This window comes from Nycticebus coucang, chromosome 3 (genome assembly GCF_027406575.1).
Source record: "Nycticebus coucang isolate mNycCou1 chromosome 3, mNycCou1.pri, whole genome shotgun sequence".
Taxonomy (NCBI): Eukaryota; Metazoa; Chordata; class Mammalia; order Primates; family Lorisidae; genus Nycticebus; species Nycticebus coucang.
In genome coordinates, this window is record NC_069782.1 from 148,613,015 (window position 1) to 148,634,905 (window position 21,891).

General features: G+C 43.3%; 1 long non-coding RNA gene and 1 pseudogene across 1 annotated transcript; one reads left to right on the forward strand and one right to left on the reverse strand.

Moving 5' to 3' along the window:
- Positions 1-5,245: 5,245 nt before the first annotated feature.
- LOC128581140 (60S ribosomal protein L31-like) lies at positions 5,246-8,176 on the reverse strand (annotated as a pseudogene).
- Positions 8,177-12,680: 4,504 nt separating this feature from the next.
- LOC128582165 (uncharacterized) lies at positions 12,681-18,698 on the forward strand. The gene is made up of 3 exons (XR_008378997.1): positions 12,681-12,768; positions 16,342-16,438; positions 16,621-18,698. It is a non-coding gene; the product is annotated as an uncharacterized LOC128582165 (long non-coding RNA).
- The last annotated feature ends 3,193 nt before the right edge of the window (positions 18,699-21,891 follow it).

Sequence of the window (21,891 nt, forward strand, 5' to 3'; positions counted from 1 at the left end):
TACTGATGAGCATTTGGATTATTTTTAGTTTTTGACTATTATGAATATAGCCACTTTGAACATACACATTAAAGTTTTGTATGGATATATACCTTTATTTCTTTTGAGTAAAAAACCAGAAGTGGAATAACTGGTTGTCATAGTATCTGAATGTTAAATTTATAAGAAACTGTCCATTTTTCCAAGGCGTATCATATTACACTCCAATGGGCAACCTGTGAGAGTTTGCTCCATCTTTGTCAGCACTTGTTATTGTCAGTCCTGTTAACTTTAGCCGTTCTAGTGGGTGTGTAGCTGTGTTTTATTGTGATGTATTTCTTTTTTTTTTGTTTTTTTGTTTTTGGCCGGGGCTAGGTTTGAACCCGCCACCTCCAGCATATGGGACCGGCGCCCTACTCCTTGAGCCACAGGCGCCACCCTGTGATGTATTTCTTGATAACTAATGATATGGAGCATTTTTCATGTGCTTATTTGCCTCCCATATATCTTCTTGGTGAAGTGCTCAAATCTTTTGATTATTTGTCTTATTATTGAATTTTAAGAGTTGTTAATATATTTTGGACAGATGTAAGTTTTGCAAATGTTTTCTCCCAGTCTGTAGATTGCCTTTTTTTTTTTTTTTTATTTGATAGAGAGTCTTACTTTGTCACCCTTGGTAGAGTGCTGTGATGTCATAGCTCACAGCGATGTCAAACTCTTGGGCTATTACCTCAGCCTCTGGAGTAGTTGGGATTACAGGCTCCTGCCATAATGCCCAGCTATTTTTAGAGATGGGGTCTCGCTGTTACTCAGGCTGGTCTTGAACTCCTGAGCTCAGGCAATCCACCCGCTTCAGCCTCCCAGAGTGCTGGGATTATAGGCATGAGCCACTATGCCCAGCTAGAGTTTGCCTTGATTTTTGAAGAGTAAAGGATTTATATTTTAATGCAGTCAATCCAATTTATCAATTTTTAAAAGTAGTTCCTGCTCTTTGTGTCTTACTTAAGAATTTTTTGTCGAACCCAAAGCATTAAGATTTTCTCCTATGCATTCTTGTAGACATTTTTATGGTATTAGGCCTTATATTTAGGTATGTGGTCAATTTTGAGTTATTATTTTGGTGTGAAACAAAGTTTGAAGGCTTTTTTTTTTGCAGTTTTTGGCTGGGGCTGGGTTTGAACCACCACCTCTGGTATTTGGGGCTGGACCCCACTCCTTTGAGCCACAGGCGCCGCCCTGAAGGTTTTTTTTTTTTTTAAGCATATGACTCACCAATTGTTCCACTATCATTTGTTGAAAAGTTGTTTTTTTTTTAACCTATCGAATTGGTTTGGCAACTTTGTTGAAACCCAAACTGATGATTTATGTGTGTCTAATTCTGGACAGCATTCTATATATTTCATTGATTATTTGTTTATTGTTTTATAAATGAAACACTGTCTTAAAAGCCTGAAGTTTGGGAAGATATGACAAGAGAATAAAAAGCCTCAGGCATCTCAGAAATAAAACTCTTTACTGAAAGAATGACCAGTCGCAAGTGCCTATTTTGAGGCATTTCAAACCACACTGACATATGCAGTGAAGAGAATTTTTATTTTGGTATTAAACCTTCAATGAAGTTTTCTGTAAAATTGCTTCTAGAATGTTCTGTGACATCCAAATTCAGAAGTCCTTCTAGATTTAGAGGTTCCTAAAATAAACCAAATTCAATGAAGGTTGAGATATGAAACGGTAGGAAGTTTGTGCTTGCTGCCCATCAGAGATGGCACACTGGGTGTTAAATTTCAATCTCTCTGCAGAACGTTATTTTTTTTGTTTGTTTTGTTTGTAAGACAGAGTCTCACAATGTCACCCAAGGTAGAGTACTGTGGCATCACAGCTCACAGCAACCTCAAACTCTTGGGCTCAAGCGATTCTCTTGCCTCAGCCTCCCAAGTAGCTGGGACTACACTTGCCCATCACAACGTCCAGCTATTTTTTTGTTGTTGTTGTCATTGCTGTATAGCAGGCCTAGGCCAGGTTTGAACCTACCAGCCCCAGTGCGTGTAGCTGGTGCCCTAACCACTGAGCTATGGGTACTGAGCCCAGAACATGGTCTTATTAAATAAGGAAAGATGAGATGCCCCTTCTGCCGATATAAAAAATAAAAATATTTATTGCTCTATTTACCAGATGCTTAGGATCCATTTTCTTCTGTCTTTGATTGACAGTGTGACTTTAGCTGTGATTCCCGTATCTGCAGTGAGTTCCAAAATCAGTAGGAGAGACAACATCACTGTGCTTTTATTTGCCACCTGCCTTCTGTATGAGTAGGTTGAACCCAGGAGCCGAGTGCAAAGCTAGTTGGGTGAGAAGGGCATCAGTGTTCATAGTCTCAATCTGTTCCCCAGAGCACATGGTTTATTTCAGGAAACAAAGACATGATCGGTCTTGATTTAAGACTGGCTACAGTAAAATTAGGAAATGTGTTAAAAATCTAAAAGAATCACAATTTAAAAATCATCATGTGCTAAATTTATGTTAGAGGATAGCTCAAATTAATTGCTGTGTCAAGTGGAAAGCTTGGTCCTGTGTTTCTTTGGAAACACAGAGCAGGAGGGTAGTCATAGGGAACAAAGGAAATGTGAGTGGCTTTGCTGTAAATGAATGGAATGGGTAATTTATAAAGAAAAGAGGTTTATCTGGCTCACAGTTCTGCAGGATGCACAAGCATAGTGCAGCATCTGCCTCTGGTGAGAGCCTCAGGCTGCTTCCACTCATGGCATAAGGGGAAAGGGAGCCAGTGTGTCCTGAGATTACCTGGAGGGAGAGGGAGGCGGAGAGAGGGGAGGAGGAGGTGCCAGGAGCTTTTAAACCATCAGTTCACATGGGAACTAATTAAGGATGGCACCAAGCCATTCTTGAGGAATCTACCCTGGTGACCCAAATACCTCCCAATAAGCCCCTTCCCCAACATTGGGGATCAAATTCTAATGTGAGATTTGGAGGGGTCAAATATTCAAGCTGTGCAATATGATATGCTATCTGGCAAGTTATCTGGCCCAGGCTTTCCCTTCCCCAACATCTATTTTGTTACTCTTACTAAAGTTGCTTATACTACTGTTACTTACTTCAGTTGCTTGTACTTTTGTTAGATTTGCTGAACCACAGCTTCCCATGGTCAACGTGCTCAGTCGAGCTTTGTTGACTTGAATTGTTCTATTTCGCATTCCCTCAATAGTTGATCCACTGCATGAATTCTACCCTTGTCTTCAAATGGCCACATGGTAGCCCAGGCAACAGGGGCCTTGTGATTTAGAGCTCCTGGCTGTTGTCACTTCCCTGACATAGGTCATCCAGCCTCCCCAAGGTGCATGTCTGGGAGACAGAATAAAGACATATACCTGAAAAGAAACTTGTGGTTTTTATCACCTAATTTGTTCTGAAAGAATCTCCACCCAACTGTTTGTGAAATTGATTTAAGACTGGTTACAGTAAAATTAGGAAACGTGTTAAGAATCTAAAATAATCACAATAAAAAAATCACCATGTGCTAAATTCATGTTAGAGTATAGCTCAAATTAATTGCTGTGTCAAGTGGAAAACAACGTGTAGCATGAGCTTTGCCCCTAAATAAGACAACTTTGCATATGTTGTGTGTGTGTGTGTGTTGGGGGGGGAGGTGGGGAGGTCAGGAGCCCTCCTCTAAGATCGATGGTAACTTGAGAGAAATAGGCTGGTTGTTAGTACTGAAACTGACCTTAACTTCAAGTCTTTAACTTTATGGGGTCCAGAGTGATGAGGTGATTCTCCTAAGGTCCCACAGCCTCCACATCGCAATCTCCAGAGGTGGGGTCAATGGTTTTCATCTTTTTCTGGTGTGTATTTTAGGAAACAGCTCTCATGACTATGGAGGCCAAGAAGTCCTGTGATCTTCTCTGTGTAAGATGGAGAACCAGGAAATCTACTGGTATAATTCAGTCTGAATTCAAAGACCTGAGAACCAGGGGAGCCAGTGCGGTGTTGTTCTGAGTCCAAAGGCTTAAGAACCTGGAGCGCTGATGTCCATAGGCGGGAGAAATTGGGCATACCAGCTCAAGCACAGAGAAAATGCATTCATCTTTTTTCTAGCTTTTTGTTCTATTTGGACCCTCCATGGGTTGGATGATGCCCGCCCACACTGGTGACGGTGATCTTCTTCATTCAGTCTACTAATTCCAATGTCTTTTCTGGAGTCACCCTCACAAACACACGTAGAAATAATGTGCCCAGCTGCCCGGGCATCCCTCAGTCCAGTCAAGTCAACACTTACTTGACCATCACAAAGGCCCACCTTATTTAGTAAATGTGCATGGCATAGATTTTGTTTTAAACTGTTTCTTTTCAAAAAGTTTTCCTTCTCCTATTAGAATTTTACCAGCCATCCTGCTTTCCCCAGGACTCTCAGGGTTTCGGGACTTTAGTGCTAAAGCTGAGAAAGTCTGGAAAGACTGGGATGAATTTGCCACCCTAGTTAAAAAGGATTTGCAGCTATCCACCTGGATGGTTTGTCTCATGTTCCTGGGGACCTGTGGGTTTCTGGCCCAATCTACACAGAAGGAAACCTGAAAGGGAAAATGACTATAGTGTGGTAGAGAGGAGGCAAACAGTGATCGCCTCTGAGCTTCTGGCTCCTGCTCACCTTAACCCAATCCTTCCTGCCCTTCCAGGCAGCCCCCCCCCACCTCCTTTACCAACTCGTGACCTCTGTGATTGTCATAGAAACACTGTGCTGATGGACAGGCCTGACTTCAGAACTCAGCGTTTCACCATATGCTGTGAACCATTGTTGAGTAATATTTCCTGTGGCAAGATTTTATCTCATCATCAGATATGGCAAGACCCTTCAGGGGTCTTCATTAGGTCTTTATGTCCCAGGCAGGTTAAGATTGTGGACGCTGGAGGCAGAAAGTCTAGGTGAGAACCCTGGTGCTCTGCCACTTTCTTAGCTGTGTGATCTGAGCAAGTATCATAACCTCTCTGTTTCTTAGTTTACTTCTGTAAAATGGGAGATGATAATAGTACCCACCCTGCAGGGGTATTGTGAAAATTAACTTCGTTGATATATAGGGAGTGCATAAAGCCACACTGTGCCTGCTAGGAGCGAGGTCTCAGTAGATTCTTTGTTGGCTGCATGGTTTGAATGCGTATTCATGAGGCAAATTCCTCTGCCTTTACCTTTTGCTTACAGGGTCTGCATATTAAAAATGGAGACGGTTATGGAGAAGATTCCTTGCTGCCCAAGCCGTTAAATGATTCTGTCTGTGTGGTTCATTAGAATTCTAACTGCACTGGGGCTTGAAATAGAATCTTTAAGCACAGGGCCGTCTGATGGTATCCACTTGGTGATTTCTCTGTGTAGGTAACGCTTTTCCATCTCTGAACTGACTATTTAATATAGGCATGTTAGCAATTAAAACTTATTCAAGAGCATATTAAAGTGACAACTAATTTCAATTCCTTGGAATAGATCTTGATTATATTTGATACATAATTTGAATTTTATTGCCAAGATAAAAGGTCAGATTTGATAGGTAACTGAAATAGAACATGTGGTTCATAGGAACTTTACTTTAAAACTTTTATGTACCTTGGTGTAATTAATAAAACATTTTTTTTTAATGGCAGAATTACACACCTGAACAAATCCATGAGCTTCTAAGTGTCAAAGCAAATTTTACTACTTCAATCCTCAAGGAATAAAACTGTTCAAGTATCAGTAGTTTATACATTCCTAACTTTGGCTAAGGGAAGCTATACTATCTTCAGAGGAAGGAATAAACATTTCCTCCACCTATAAGATGTCTGGCCAGAGACAGTGACAGAACATGTTGATGTAGTGTCTACTGTGCTTACCTGACCTCTTCTAGTAGTGAGCCCCCCTCCCTTCTGTGGGGTACACCTCTTTCTTCCCCTCTAGCCATGTGTTGGGGGCTGCCATTATGGTACCCCACCTCTGTGGCACCTGACCAGCCAGGTATCCTACCCTCTGTGTGAGTTTCCCAGGGCTGCTCTGATGGACACCACAAGCTGTGACTTACTGCAACAGAAATGTGTTCTCTCATAGTTGTAGAGGCTAGAAGTCTGAAATTAAGGTAACAGTAGGATCAATTTCTTTTGGAGGCTCCTAGGTAGAATCTGTTCCATGCCTCTCTCCCAGCTTCTAGTAATTGCTGACAATTCTTGACATTCCTTGGCTTGCAGGTGCATCACTCCAATCTGTGTCCAAACTTCTCTCTTCTTGTAAGAACATCGGTCCTTGGGTTAGGGCTCACCCGATCCAGTCGGACCCCATCTCAACTTGATTACATCTGCAAACTCCATTTCCAAACAAAGCTACACTCACAGATACCAAGAGTTAGGATTGAACGTATCTTTTTGAGACAGGGTCTTGCTCTGTTGCCCAGGGTGGAGTGCAGCAGCACTGAACTCACTGCAACCTCAAACTCCTGGGTGCAAGTGATCCTCTTGCTGCAGCCTCCTAAGTAGCTGGGACTATAGGCCCATGCCATCTCACCTGGCTAATTTTTCTATTTTTGATAGAGACAAGGTCTCACTATGTTGATCAGGCTGTTTTTGAACTCCTGGCCTCAAGTGATCCTCCTCCCTCCGATTCCCAAGGTGCTGAGATTACAGGTGTGAGACACCACACCTGATCTCGAACATATGTTTCGAAGGGAGACAATTCAACCCACAACACCCTCTTTCCCACAGCGATTGGTCCACCAATAATCATGTGATTCAACCCAGGCCGGGGAGAGAGTTTCCTGCTTGGAGTTTATCATCGGAGCTGGGAGGGGGTGCTCTTGTCTTTCTGCCTGAGTGTGTGATAAGCAAGGGGATGCTGGCTGTCAATGGCTGCAGCCTGGTGGAGAGGCTTGCCTGAGACCATGCAGTTGATGGGTGTGCAGAGAAAAGCTGAGACTAGAAGTCAAAATCCCAGTAGTGTTCTAGTCGTTCCATGCAGACACCCCTTTCCTTGGTTGGCTTATGTGAGCCATCAAATGTGTGCTCCTTCTTTTTTCTTTAAACAAGTCTGAGTTAATGTTTCAGTCATTTGCAACCCGAGGACCCTGGGTATGATATATTAAAGAGTTTTCAGATTTGGGGGAAAGGGTCCTAACATGAAAATGTCATTTCCTAGAAAAGTGACTGCTTAGCCAGGCCCGTTCCAATGTGCCCGTATGTACTTGGCAGCAGTGACGTGTGTGCAGGGACAGCTTTGTGGCCTGCTGGGAAGCTGCTCTGGATTAGTACAGCGGCAGGCACCAGCACTGACCTCACTTCACTTCTTTTTCTTTTCTTCTCACAAATTTATTCTGCTCATTCATCATTTTCATAGGGGTTTACAAAAGAAACCTTTTCTTGAGTCCCTAAGAACAATGTAGAATAATGTGTTTTTTCTAAGATGACGTCAGCAAAGCTATAGTAGAATATGAGTGTCTTTTCCAACTGCCTGATTGATGGCAAGCATTGGAAGATCCCACCGCAACCCCACTGAAATGCCGCTCCGTAGGCAGGAGGCTGGTTGGCTGTGGCATCTGCAGGACACTTCCAGCTGCAAATAACAAGACCTAGTGAAAGGAGCTTAAGCACACGGAACTTCTTACCTCGTGGAAGGGCTTTGACATCACCAATTCCCTCTTGCTTCCAAGCTTTTAGCTCTGTGATGTTTGTTGGAAACATTTTCCCTCAAAGTTGCAAGATAGCTTTGTGGACGTCCCAGACAACATTCCCTTTGTGTCTGTCTTTTTTTGTGTGTGTGTGTGATTTTATAATTTTAGTTTGATATGTCTGACAATCACCAGTTAGTTCTCATCCATGTTGACTGTAGATTTTTGAAAGTAGTAACAGGTACATAGGTAACCAAAGTATAGAGCTTGTTTGGTGAATCTTCGTCTTCATTGCGTTTTCTGGATAACCACCAACGGATACCGTATGGGACGTTCTTTATGCCTTTGGCCCAGACAGCTTTGTTAAGCCTGGTATCAATGCGCACATCTGGATTTCCCATCTCTTTCATGGCAAATTTCCAGATCTCTTTGAGTGCCCGAGGGGCACGCTTCTTGAAGCCCACTCCATGGATGCGCTTGTGAATATTGACAGTGTCTTATCGAGTCACCACCTCGTTGATGGCAGACTGGCCCTTCTTCTCGCCACCCTTCTTGGCGGGAGCCATTCTGCAGGGCCTAACTTGGAAAGAAAGAGCGCGCGGGATTGTGGGAGGAGGAAAGGGGTGTCTTTTTTTTTTTTTTTTGACAGAGTCTCACTCTGTCACCCTGGGTAGAGTGCCGTGGCATCACAGCTCACAGCAACCTCAAATTTTTGGACTTAAGCGATCCTCCTGCCTCAGCCTCCTAAGTAGCTGGACTACAGGAGCCCGCCACAACACCCAGTTAGTTTTTCTATTTTTAGTAGAGATAGGGTCTCACTCTTGCATGGGCAGGTCTTGAACTCTTGGGCTCAGACAATCCACCTGCCTTGGCCTCCCACAGTGCTAGGATTACAGGTGTGAGCCACCATGCCCGGCCCCCCTTGTATCTCTTTTTTTTGGGAAGATAAACTTTTCTCTGCATTCTCTCATCCCTACTCCAGGTAGCCTTTCCCCCAGTCCCAATGGCTGGGATTGAGTCACATGCAAGGTTTGGACCAATCACACTCAGAGGGATTTGGATCCCTGTGGTGGCTTCCTTGCCCTGGGAGCTGGAAGCAGCCTGTCCAGCCTTGGATAGTTGATGCCTGAACAAAACTGGGAGTGTGTTAGGAAGGAAGGGGGAAGACCAGCAGCAGGCCCTGCGCCAGCACAGGGGCCACTGATGGAAGCTGCTGGCCCTGATGTCAGCTCCTCAGTGGTGCCCGGGGCACTGGGAAGGAGTAGCACTGTGGAGTACGGAGCGCGTTGTAGATGTCCCTGCAGGGGATTCTGCAGAATTGACCTGGGCAGAGCAGCGGGGTGCTGCTGACGTGCTGTAGCCCACACAGCGGCTGCTGAACACATGTAACCTGGACCCACCCAATTTGGCCATGTAGGCTCAAAGGAGCCCGAGTGCTCTCCATACAAAGATCTCGAGAAGCTGTGTGTCCATAACAATGTCAAAAACCTCACCAAACCACCAACAGTAGGCATCATTCTTGAGACTTATTTGAAAGCTAGGGTGAAACTCTGCAGTGGCACTGAAGTGGCAAGATAGCACCCCAACAGTCAGATTTGGAGGTCCTATCCGTCATGCTAGGGAACATACCAGGAGAAAACCTCTGTTCACCATTCCTTAGCTTCTATTTATGGTTTCAGAGTTCTCTTCATATCAGAGGGCTTTCTTAGATTTTTAAGAAAGATACTAAGGTCAAATACCCCCCTTTGCACTAACAGGAAGTACAATGGGTTGGGAATTACTTAGTACTACTACTAAAAGCAGTTGCAAATTTCATTTTAACTCTTTAAAACTAGGAGGGCCTTCACTCACCTGTCACTTCCCAGATGTGCGTTTGGAGGTCAAGAGGGGAAAGTGACCAAAAGAGAAGCCCCTGTCATTCATGATCACCCAGGGTATATTGGACGTTGGCTAGCTGCTGGGAATACGGAGATAGAGAAAAACATACTCTCTGTTTTGTTGTTGTTGTTGTAGTTGTCCTTGTTGTTTAGCAGGCCTGGGCCAGGTTCTAACCCACCAGCCCTGGTGTGCGTGGCCAGCACCCTAACCACTGTGCTACAGGCACCGAGTCACATACTCCCTTCTTTAGGGAGCTCAATCTAACAGAACAGACAGACACATTCATGGATTACAGTATGGTCTGGAAAGTACATCATGCTTGCATAGAAATGAGGAGGAGAAAGGGATTAATGTTACCCATGTCACTTAAGTAGCCTATCCAGATCTCCTGCCACAGGCCAGACTGCCCTCCAAGGCGGAGAGAACAACCGCATCTTACTGAGTTCCGCATGCACTGGAGCCTGACTCTATCACTCACAAACAGCATTACTTTAGGCAGCCTCGTCAGCCCCGTAAACCAGCGTCATTGTCAGGAGGGCACCAGATGAGACCACATGGTCGAACGCAACCAGCGCCTCTCCTGGCTCTTTATAGATTCTTGGAGTTTTCATTTCTCATTTTCCATCTAAAATAGCACTGCCTATTTTTCAGTTTTGTGGCTTGGGTTTTTTTTTCGTTGTTGTCCTTGTTTGTTGCCCAACATGTTTACCAAACTTGTATCCAGTTGGCTTTGGGTTGATTCAAAAATATACTCAAAAAGAAAAAAAAAAACCCAACTTGTTGAATATTTCTTAGAAAGAAATTGATAGGAAAAAAAAAAGAAAGAAATTGATAGGAGTCAGTTAAAGAATATAGTAAATATCTGATCATTTTTGGAACATGCTACTCCTGGGAATTGTTTTGCATGGAGTCAGGTGGTGGGCATCTTTGAGCACTTGCCTTGCGATCAGACTGATGGTAAGAAAAGAATCAAAAAAAAGCTTCTTCCAACCCAGCTGCCAGCTGCCCATTTGTCCATTCCTTTCTTTTTTTTCCTGCAAAGTCTTTATTCATGAATTAACATTTGCCTATTATTCCCAGAACAAATATAGAAATTTGATCATGTGTTGATGGTGATAAAGCTGAATTCTTTTTAAGAGATTGATAAATTAAAAGGCAAAAGCTCAAGTAGATTTATAATGTTTAGTTATCCTGTGAGTCTTGAGAGAAGTTGGGAGACAACTCCGTTAACTCATCATAATACGGAACTCAAGTCTTACAGTTTCTTTGGCACAATACCTCTTCAACCTTTTCCTTGAAGATTAAATTCTGACAATAACTGTGTGATTATGAGGTTTGTCTGCCAACAGACTTACCTATTTACTCCTTGTTTAAGTTGACTGGTGTGATAAGGCAGCGGCAAGGAGGCATACAATCAATTCTCAAGGTATTAAGTCAAAGAGGCCCGAGCTCCCACAGCAGGGCAACAGCTTTGCCCACATCATGATAGTCGGAATAACAAAGCTTAGCAAAGGTTGAAGCCGAAAGTGCCCAAAGGCGTGTGTTGGCAGCTTTCTGGAACGTGTCCACATGGGCATAGTCACAACTTGTCCAAAGCCCCAGTGGCTGTGGAGAGTAAGGGCTGCAGCCAGAGAGCGGCCACCCCTATTGCAGAACAAGGATTCAAATAAGCAGCGGGAAGCAGGTCCGGGAGCAAAACACTGATGCCCCTCTCACTAGTTCAGTGAGAGATGCACCCCCCCATAATGGCGGGTTGGTAACAGGCACGTGCACTGCATCCATACCATCCTGGGGTAGGTCTGTCGTGGAGAAATGCTGAGACATGAGCAGGTCTGACTCCTGGAGTTTGGAGGAACAAAGATCGGCCTCCTTGGGCACTGCGGAGGACACAGCTTCCAAAGAACTGCCACATCACCCTGGAGGGCTCCCATGTGTCCATTTCACTGAGTTGTCCCCACCAAGATCCTCCTATCAAGGAGCAATGTGGGCCGTCACTGGAAAATTCCCAGAGGAAGCAGATGGAGGACTTTAGCCACCCTTCTCCCCAATAAATCCTGAGTTCCCACCTCTCTGCTCTTGCCTTACCACTAGGGATCTCTTTCCCTGTGCAGGGTTCATCCCAGTTTGCTCAGCCAGGTGAATAACTGCAGTGAACAGCCCTGCCCTCACCTGAAAGCAATTTCTATAGTGAGCCTATAGTTTTACCGAAACAGAACATTTGGGTCTCACCATAGTTGCCCATCCCAAATTCTTAGCAAGATGTCTTTTCAATAAGAGAAGGTGTCATCCAGTTGCTAAGACACAATGTTTCTTCCCCATCTTTTTGGGTCAGCAATACTGGTGTGGGCCTAGGACTCTGGCAAGGGGCCTCCTCCCTCACTGCCAGGTCCTCATGATGTTGCACCTGTTACCTTGGCCACCTCTGGCCCTCCTCAGCTATGCACAGCTGCCACTGGTTTCATGCGGGCCCCTCTTGAGCCACCTCCAAGCTTCAACTCCTCCTACGCTCCCTAGGCACTTGCCTTGGCTATGGGGAAATCAGTGTTAAGCACTGAGTGCCTGTATGTGTCTGGCTGGACCATGATTTACCCTTTGTGACAGCTCTAGGGCCAAGCAAGTACCCAGGGAAGATACTCAAAAATCTTGGGGAATAAATCCAATAAGTATCCCCAGACCACTGAATGTTATATGCGACTCCCCTCTACACAGACTATGTGTTAATACTTTCCTCCTGTGGAACAATGTGGCAGTTTTCTAGGGCTGCTGTAACAAAGAAACACAAACAACAGAAATTGATTCCTTCACAGTTCTGGAGGCTGGAAGTCAGAGATCAAACTGTTGGCAAGGTTGCTTCCTTGTAAGAGCTTTGAGGGAGAATTTGTTCCAGAGCCTCTCCTGGCTCCTAGTGATTTGCTGATAATCTTTGGCATTCCCTGCCAGACATGTAACCTTGACCTCTGACTTCATGTTCAATAGTATTCTCCTGTGTATGTCTGTGTACAAATTTTAGAGACAGGGTCTTGCTTCATCACCCATGCAGGAGTACAGTGGCGCAATCATAGCTCACTATAGCCTCAAACTCCTGGGCTCAAGTGATCCTCCTGGCTCAACCTCCCAAGCAGCTGGGACTACAGGTACATGCCACCATGTCTGGTAAATTAAAAACATTTTTTTTTTTTTTGGTAGAGATGCGGGTCTTGCTGTGTTGTCCAGGTTGGTCTGGAACTCTTGTCGTCAAGGAGTCCTCCTGTCTTGGCATCCCAAAGTGCCAGGATTATAGGTGGGAACTACCTATATTTTCACATTTTATATGAATACTAGTCAGATTAGATTTGGGGTCCAACCCCCCTTCAATATGAGCTCATCTAACTTCTTTAATTATGTCTGTCCAAATAAGGAAATAGGATCTGAGGATTCTGAGCTCTTGATGACTAGGACTTCAAACATCTGAATTTTGCAGGACACAGTTCAGCTTTAATAATGGGTTACCAAGCAGTGTAGTTACTTTTACTCAGGGGTCCTCAAACTGTGGCCCGCGGGCCACATGAGGCGGTGTGATTGTATTTGTTCCCATTTTGTTTTTTTTTTTACTTCAAAATGAGATATGTGCAGTGTGCATAGGAATTTGTTCATAGTTTTTTCTTTTAAACTATAGTCCGGTCCTCCAACAGTCTGAGGGACAGTGAATTGGCTCCCTGTTTAAAATGTTTGAGGACGCCTGCTTTTACTTGTTTGCAATTCTCTTTTGCTGTTACTCCATTTATGTTAGAACAGGTTGAAACTCACATGGGTTTCTGTAAAGTAGGAACACTGCTGAGGGGGAACCCAAGGAAACGTGCTGCATATTAACACCACTTATGGAATTTTTATTTTTGTTTGACAGTGACAGCTGAGGCTGAGAATCTTGGTAAACAATGCTACTCCATCCTGATGGTGCGCATTCCTGGGAATAAATACTGCTTTCTCCTTGGAATCAGTCAGTTGCTTGCATGAGATTACCCTGGTTTTAGCTGTGAGATGTAGGGGCTCTGTGCTTCCAGAGACACAACAGACACAAGAAGTATTAGATGACACAAGTTAGGAATAGCCTTCCCCATCGTGCTTATTCTGACGGTACTGCCCTGCTCCCCACAACCCCAAGAAGCAGCTGCAGTTCCCATGGCTCCAGCCACAGATGCTGATCCGGGTGGCCCAATGGCTCAGTGCTGTCCTGGACCCCGTGGTGCTGGGATTGCTCAGGAGGTGCTGGAGTTTGGGCGGTCTGGAAGTCCTGTCCTCAAGGAATCTTCCCATCCTGGCATCCCAAAGTTCTAGAATTACAGGTTGACCCCCATGCTCACCCATATTTTTCCAATACAGCACGGCCTGCAGCATATTGGGGAAAACCCAGGCCCCTGGAGGAACATAGCTGCCTCCAGGCTGTCCTGGGTTGTAGTTAATTGTCACCGCCTGAATTTAGGACTGAGATGTTGTTCCCAAAAGATGCAGAACCCAGGTGTATGCCAACCAAGAGTGGCACTGCGGGGGTAACAGAGCGGAGCCACGGGGTGCAGGCAGCCAGACTCTGCAGTATATTGGCTGGGCTGGGTCACCTCTCTGTCCAGCGGGGCCTGTCCCTTCAGAGGTCCTCCCTGTGGCTGCCACTTTCTGTGCCCGCCATTCTCCACTCATTAACAGCTCCCCGAGGGGCTAGGGCACAGATAGCAAAGACAGCCAAAAAGCCTAGTGTTGAATTTGGCAGAGGAGAGTCTGGCAGGAGTGAGATTGGAACATGGGCTTAGGTGCCCAGAGTGAATTTGCATTCACCCTGGCACCTACATGGGAATCAGAACCCCGCTGCCCTGCCTGGCAGCTACAGTTGCTGCAAGACAGACGGACAGACAGACACTCTGCTCATTTGGTCTCCAAAAGTCACTGCTAAGAACTCATATACTTGGCTTGGCCCTGGGGTTGCCGCCATCTTTATCATATTCAGAATCAGGTCTCCAGAAAGCATGGAGCTATTTTCACGCTACTGGTTTGTTCAGCCATCTTTTTGTGTACCTACTGGTGTACCAGAATGGAGGTGGGGAAGAGCTGGATTCTCTGCTCTGCCTAGATGTGAACAAAACTTACCCCAAGTCAGGGACACACCAGGGATCCCTTAGCAATCTCTCTTCACCCCCACCTCCAACATAGTTCTCTCATTTGTGAGAGATTGTCTAAGCTTGGAGATGCTCAAGTTCGCACTAGGGGGTGGGGCACTTTCCAGGGCCAGGAGTATATATATGCCCTTAGAGTGGAGTGCTGGTGGATGATTTGTTGGGGTGGGAGTTGGTGAGGGAAGAAGAGCCAGGTGGTCAGCCTCACTGTCTGACCCAGTGCATTAGGGCTGACTCAGTGTTATGGTTAACAGCCCAGAGGTCATCAACCGGCTCCCAGAGGAGTGGGAAGAGCACTGGCCTGTGAGTGACTAGGGCACTTTATAGACATACTAGATGTGGCTCTGTTTTCCTCCCCATAAAACAGGAGAGTGGCTTTGGGTGAAGTGTATGGGTTGTGCAATGACAGCACTGCCTTAGTTCCTGTCCGGCTCTGGTCCTTGCTGTATGTGAACTTGAGCACCTCTCAGCTTAGTCAACCTCTTGCAACTGAGAGAACTACATTGGGAGTGGGGTGAAGAGAGATCGCTAAGGGACCCCGCCCCTGATCGGGACCAGCATTCTCCATGCTGGAACATGATTTTTTAAACCAAGTATCCACGTCGATCTGACAGCTGCTTTCTGGGTTTGTATGGATGACACACACAAACTTTAGAATTTGTGAGAGAAGGTTCTAGAGAACAGAACTGTTCCCACCTGGATTTGTAAGAAATAAATCAATAGCAGGTGGTAAGAAAATTGTTTTTAGGACTAGAGAATTGGGAAACCACAATAGATTAATGACTTAATTTAGTTTTGTGACCATCTGCAGACATGTGATATGAATTTAAATCATAACCTCTTAATGCTGTATTTACATGTATAGGTTAAACTCAAGGAAGATCGAAGGGTTTAAGAGATTTATCCCAAGTAAAACTGATCTCGGCTTAAAGTTTCAAGTAGGCTAGGCTGACAGAAGTGATTGCTGAGATGGAGCGAGCACAGTCTTTGTAAAATGTACCTGATTTGGTTTTCCATGTGATTTCTCTTGATTGATTTTTGCCTGATTTTCTGGGACCTGATTTTAAATTTTACAGTGGTTCTGAGCCCCACCTCCATTCTGGTACACCAGTAGGTACACAAAAAGATGGCTGAACAAACCAGTAGCGTGAAAATAGCTCCATGGTTTCTGGAGACCTGATTCTGAATATGATAAAGATGGCGGCAACCCCAGGGCCAAGCCAAGCCTGGTTCTGCTCAGCCATTTCATCTGTCCTAGGAACCTTTAAAATAAGGAGTCTAGAGGGCATTTTTGGGTCAGGAATGCCTCTGAGAGCCTGATGAAATTATTGCTCCTCCCACTCGAATCTAGATGATGCACATAAACACAACATTTTGTGCAAAATTCCAGGGGCTCACAAACTCAGGTAGTCCATCTCTGGTGAAGAATTTCTTCATGCAAACCTCTGTCTTTGTCGTGTTCCCTGATATGAATGCAGGTGCTGAAACAGAGGAGTGCATGTGGCTTAAGACAAGGAAAGGCCGAGTGTCAGTATCTTATCATTTTGATGGGTTCCCCCACCCCAAAGAGGTACAGAAGATTCTAGAGTGAGGAGAGGATAAATATGATGGTATCGAATGTTTAGGGCTCATTTTATTTACTGGTTTCCTAATTATCAGTTTGATGCAATAATGTTTATTTCCTTGGCTTGTTTTTTTAACTCCTTCTCAAGGAAGTCAAAGTAGGAGATTCATTCAGGAACCCCGGCCTGTTCACAGTGAATGTATTGCAGTGTGTTCTGTGCCTGCATCTGCTGACATGGTCTCAAGGTAAAGTGATTTTTAGAATAGTGTGTTTTCCTGTCAACATCAACATATTGGACTTTTTCCTCCTTATGATATCTGGAAATTCTAAGGGACGATGTTGCACACATTTAGCGTTCAGATTTGCCTTTGGCTTCTGATTTCCTTTTTGCCTCATTGCTCACAAGTTACTTTCTGTGTGCTCTCAGGCATGGCTACATCCCAGCTACTTTCCCGGGCAAATATTCAACTGGAAAAGAGTACGTGTGAGGATCAGCAACATGTTCAGACGACTCTTCTCCGTCATGGCCCCATGTGGAATGAATCACTAGGAAATACAACCACCATCTTTTCAGCTTGAAACTTGTTTTTTAAGCCAATTTGATGCCATTCTAGTCATGATCAGCAAAGTTATTTTAAAGTCCTGATAAGTCATTTTCCAAGTCAGTTTTGAACTCTAGGGTGTTTCTTCTGGGGAGGGAAAGATTGAGTCACAGTCTGGGATTCACAATCGACGTGTCTGGCTTGGACAGTAAGTGTCCTTAGAGTAGGGTTTTGTGTGGGGAAGCTAAAAAGCAAATGTCATAAGACCTGAGCCAGCGCAAAGTAAACTTCCCGGGTTCTCAGATTCCCTGATTTGGTTAAAACTCTTGGTTTCTCCCTCTGCAGGGGGTTGGACCCTGCAGTTCATGTCCTCACAGGAGCTTGTGAGCTCTGCCATGCACCACAGTGCTTCTGTGGCCCTGACAATTATCTCTGGTGGTGGACGTCCCATCCCCAAGGGACGCAGTGAGAGACAGACATCCCAAAGCCACTAAAGAGAGAAACTTGATGTTAGCATTCGCATTTGTTCCCTTTTAAGAATAAGTATTAAAGGCAGTGTAGCTGGGAGGTTTCCTAAACCCAACTAAACCTGTTGAGTCCTTTGATTAAATCCATATCTCCTTAGAAGATTATGACCCATCCAAAGGACTGAGCTTGACTTTTGAGTGATGTGGAGGGCAGGAGGTCTGCTTCCATAATTTTGTTTTTATTAGAAATATTTATCACACTGTTCTTACTCTTACCTAGGAGTTAAAATTTCCAGATGGCATTTTTAAAGGTAAAATGTCTTCTTTGTTTTATGGAACTTTTTTACTGCAAGGGAATTCACATAATGTGAACTTAATAATTTTAAAGTAAAAAGTGTCAGTGACACTTAGTACATTCACAATGTTGTACAGACACAACCTTTATCTATTTCTAAAACATTCTCAAGACCCCCAAAGGAAACCCTGTACCCATTAAGCAGTTCCTCTTAGCAGTTCCCACCTCTTAGTAGTCCCCTTGCAACCATCTGTTAGTCTGCAGTCTGTCTTTATGGATGTACTTATTCTGATATTTCATATAAATGGAATTATGCAGGACCAGAAATAAACCTGTACATGTAAGGTCAACCAGTCATCGCTAAGGGTGTCAGAAATGCACAATGGGGAAAGGACAGTCTCTTCAATAAATGGTGCTGGGACAAATGGATAGTCATATGGAAAAGAATAAAATGGGGTCATAACCTTATACCATATACAAAAATTAAATGAAAATGGATTAAAGACTTAAATGTAAGACCTGACACCCTAAAACTCCTAGAAGAAGAGAGAAAAAACTCCTTGACATTGGTTTGGCAAGAATTTATTTTAACTGATATCAAAAGCCCAGTCAACAAAAGCAAAAATAAATAAGGGAGACTGTATCAAACTGAAAATCTTCTGCACAGCAAAGGAAACAATCAACAAAATGAAAAGATAATCTACAGAATGGGGAAAAAATATTTGTAAACCACGTATGAGATAAGGGATTCATATCCAAAATATACAAGGAACTCCTATAACTCAGTAGCAAACAACCAAATAACCTGATTTTAAAAATGGGCAAAGCACCTGAATAGACATTTTTCTAAATATGATGTACAGATGACAAACAGATGTATGAAAAAGTGCTCAGCATTACCAATCATCAAGGCAGTGCACATCAAAACCACAAGGAGATACCACCTCAAACCCGTGAGGACGGTTATTACAAAATAATATAATAACAGGTGTTGGCGAGGCTGTGGAGAAATTGGAACCCTGTACAGTGTTGATGGGAATGCCAACTGGAACTGGTGTAGCCATTATGGAAAATCACACAGCGGTGCCTCAAAAAATTGAAAAGAAGAAAATGCCGTGAAGGCCATGTGAAACAGTTTGATGAAAATATTTCAAATTGTATATAAAACCAGAACGTTGTACCCCATGATTGCATCAATGCACCCAGCTATGATTTAATAAAAAAAATTAAAAAAATTACTTTAAAATCTAGCAGTTTTACTTCTGGATATATATCCAAAGGAAATGACATCAGTATCTTGAAGAGATATCTGCATCCTCATATTTATTGTAGCATTAGCTGCAATAGTCAAGATGTGAAAATAGCCCAGGCATCCATTGACGATGAATGGTTAAAGAAAATGGGATATATATATATCTATCTATCTATATATATATAATGGAATACTAGTCAGCCCTAAAAAAGAAGGGACTCCCGCCATTGGTGGCAGCATGGATGAACCTGCAGGACGTTATGCTAAGTGAAATGAGTCAGACGTGTTTATATGTGGAGTAAAAAAGATGGAGCAGAAACAGAGAGTAGAATAGTGGCTTCTAGGGACTGGAAGATTGGGGGAAATGGAGGGATGTTGGTCAGAGGGTAAAACTCAGTTTTAAGGTGAATAATTTCTTTCTGCAGCACTAATGTACAGCATGGTGATTAAGGTTAATGATACCGTATGGTTTGCTTGAAATTTGCTGCAGAAGTAGATCTTGATAGCTGTGTGTGTTGATAGTTGTGTTAATCAGTCTGATTGTGGCCCTCCTTCCAGGGGTATGCACACATTTTTCTTTTCTGCTGCACATTGGAAGGAAAAGAGTTATCTTGGGCCACCCAGTAAATACACAAACACTAATGAAAGCTGATAAGCAAAAGAAAAGGTCTATGCATATTTTTTGTGATATCTGACACCACAGCTAAGCCATACAGTCCTCAAATAATCTGCATGTGGCTCTTAGGCCACAGGTTGGACACCCCTACTTATACAATCTGTACATATATCAAATCATTATGTTGTATATTTTGAATACATATAATTTTCTTGTCAACTATACCTCAATAAAGCTGAGGAAAGAAAATAATTACCACTAAAAGGATAAAAAGGCCTTTTGTGCCCAGCATATTTCACTTAGCACCATGTTTTCAAGGTCCATCCACACTGCAGCACATGTCAGCATGGACCTCATTCCTTCTCATGGCTGAATAATATCCATCGTTCAAGTACATGTTTATTGATAATATCTTGTTTGTCCATTCAACTGTTGATGGACATTTGGGCTGTTTCTTCCTTGTCATTATTAAATGCCTATGTAAAGTCATACATAGCAGGATAATGCAACGACACACACAGTCACATTCTGTTTTGGAAGAGTCACTCCATGGTGCACAGCAAGGGGACAATGACAATCCTATCTCATCTGCAGGAGATGGAAAGAGAAGAACGTTCCTGGTAATTGGCAAGTCGCTGGAACAGCTTTGCTTTGCCACTTTCCCTTACTTTTCTCGTTTCTTGAGAGTAATTGGGCAAGGCTTCCTATACACGAATTAGCAATCTTTCCAGGCCTGCCTTGCTTCAGTTGCCATTTTTATAAATCATCAGTTGTTCTGCAAAACTTCGACATTTCATTTCACCGGTATGCTTGCCTTCCATAAAACATTTGTCTTTATTTCAATAGATTGTTTTCAAGTCAACTTTCCTCAAGCAATTCACAGTGAAATTCTACAAATAAACCACAATTCCTGTCACTTACAAAGACAGAAAGTCAAAGGCAGAGGAAACCCTCAGGCCCATTTCAATTCCGCTAATGGCAATACTATTCCAATCTGTGGTACATTCCAACGCTGCGCCCCTGAGACCTTTTTCTTGATAAATAATAGGAGCTGACTAATTTCCCCCCATTAAACTTTGATTTGTCCTTTTCATCAATTTAAAATACCTGGACTCAGCTCTTTTAAGCCTTTTTTTTTTTTTCTGGCTCAATGGAAACTAGTCAAACAGATTGCATACTCAGATTAAGATGTGGTATTTTCACCAATCTGTGTAAGTTGATCTGAATGAAATTTTCATTGGACATTTGTTAGAGCATCACTATAATTTTTAGGCATGTGTCCTTCAGGAAGCCCAAAAGAGGCTTCTTTGCAAGAGGATTGCATGATGGAGAGCATTTAATGTCTGTCTACTGAATCTAGTCAGAACCTCAAGGAGTCTCCTTACCCTCCTATGTCTTGGTGATTGATAGTTCACATTCTGGTCTCAGAGCATGGGTCCTGGAGAGGAGCATTCACAGTGGGGGCAGTGCGGGAGCAGGTGCAGGCCTCATGAACTCCAAGGTGGTTTGCTTTGCTGCTGGTAATCTAGTGTGCAAGCTTATTGCTTTCAAGAGATTCCTAACATGGGCTTAGATATATGATCTATGTCAAAATCCCGCTGAGAAATGGGGAGTAATGCACTCCCAATCACTCCTAGCCTCAGGTTCAAGTTTCCAGTTTTATGACAGATAACAAGAGACTAATAAAAGACACAAATGGAGAGAGAAAAAGGTTGCATGGTAACAAAATGAAATGTAGTCACTTGTTTTTGGTCAATCTTCCTACCGTCCTTTGAGGCTTACACAGCGACTCTTTGTAGCCCTTCCTTTTGTTTATTTGGCTTGTGTTTGGGTGTGATAGACACCTAATGATAAGGATGATGAATAATTTAGAATCTGATATCCTGGCCTTGGTTCTGGGCTCTACCTCTTTCCATCTGCATCATTCTGAGTGAGTTACTTAACTTCTCTGAATATCACTCTCCTCAGCTATAAGATGACAGCAATAATTCCACAGGATTAGTATAAGGATTAAGCAGGATCATACATGGTACATGCTTAGACAAGTTTCAGTAAAGGGTACTTATTAGTGTTATTTAAATAAATGCCAAGCATGTCATTCAGCTTTGGTTGTTTGAAAAAAAATCCCGAGATCTGAAACACATGAGATGATCCCTAATTAAGTGTTTTTGTCACCAGATATCATCAACTGCACAGTAATGAATGTGGCCTTCTGTTCCAAAGCAACGTAATAGTGATAAACGGAGTAATCTCAAGTTGAAATGGAAAATCTTCTCTGTTGGAGGAAAGGGTGCCAGAGACTCTGAGGCAGGCAGAATGTATGTGAAATTGATTGAAATTGACCGCTGACAAATAGGATTCCATGAGTAAGAATAACTTCTCAGAAATTACTATAAATATGTATGTATTATATATGTATGTATATACACACACACACACATGCACACACACAGTATATGGTTGCCAATGATTGATATCCATTACAGCTGTCACTGGCAAGAATTCACCTTCTTGATAATATGTATA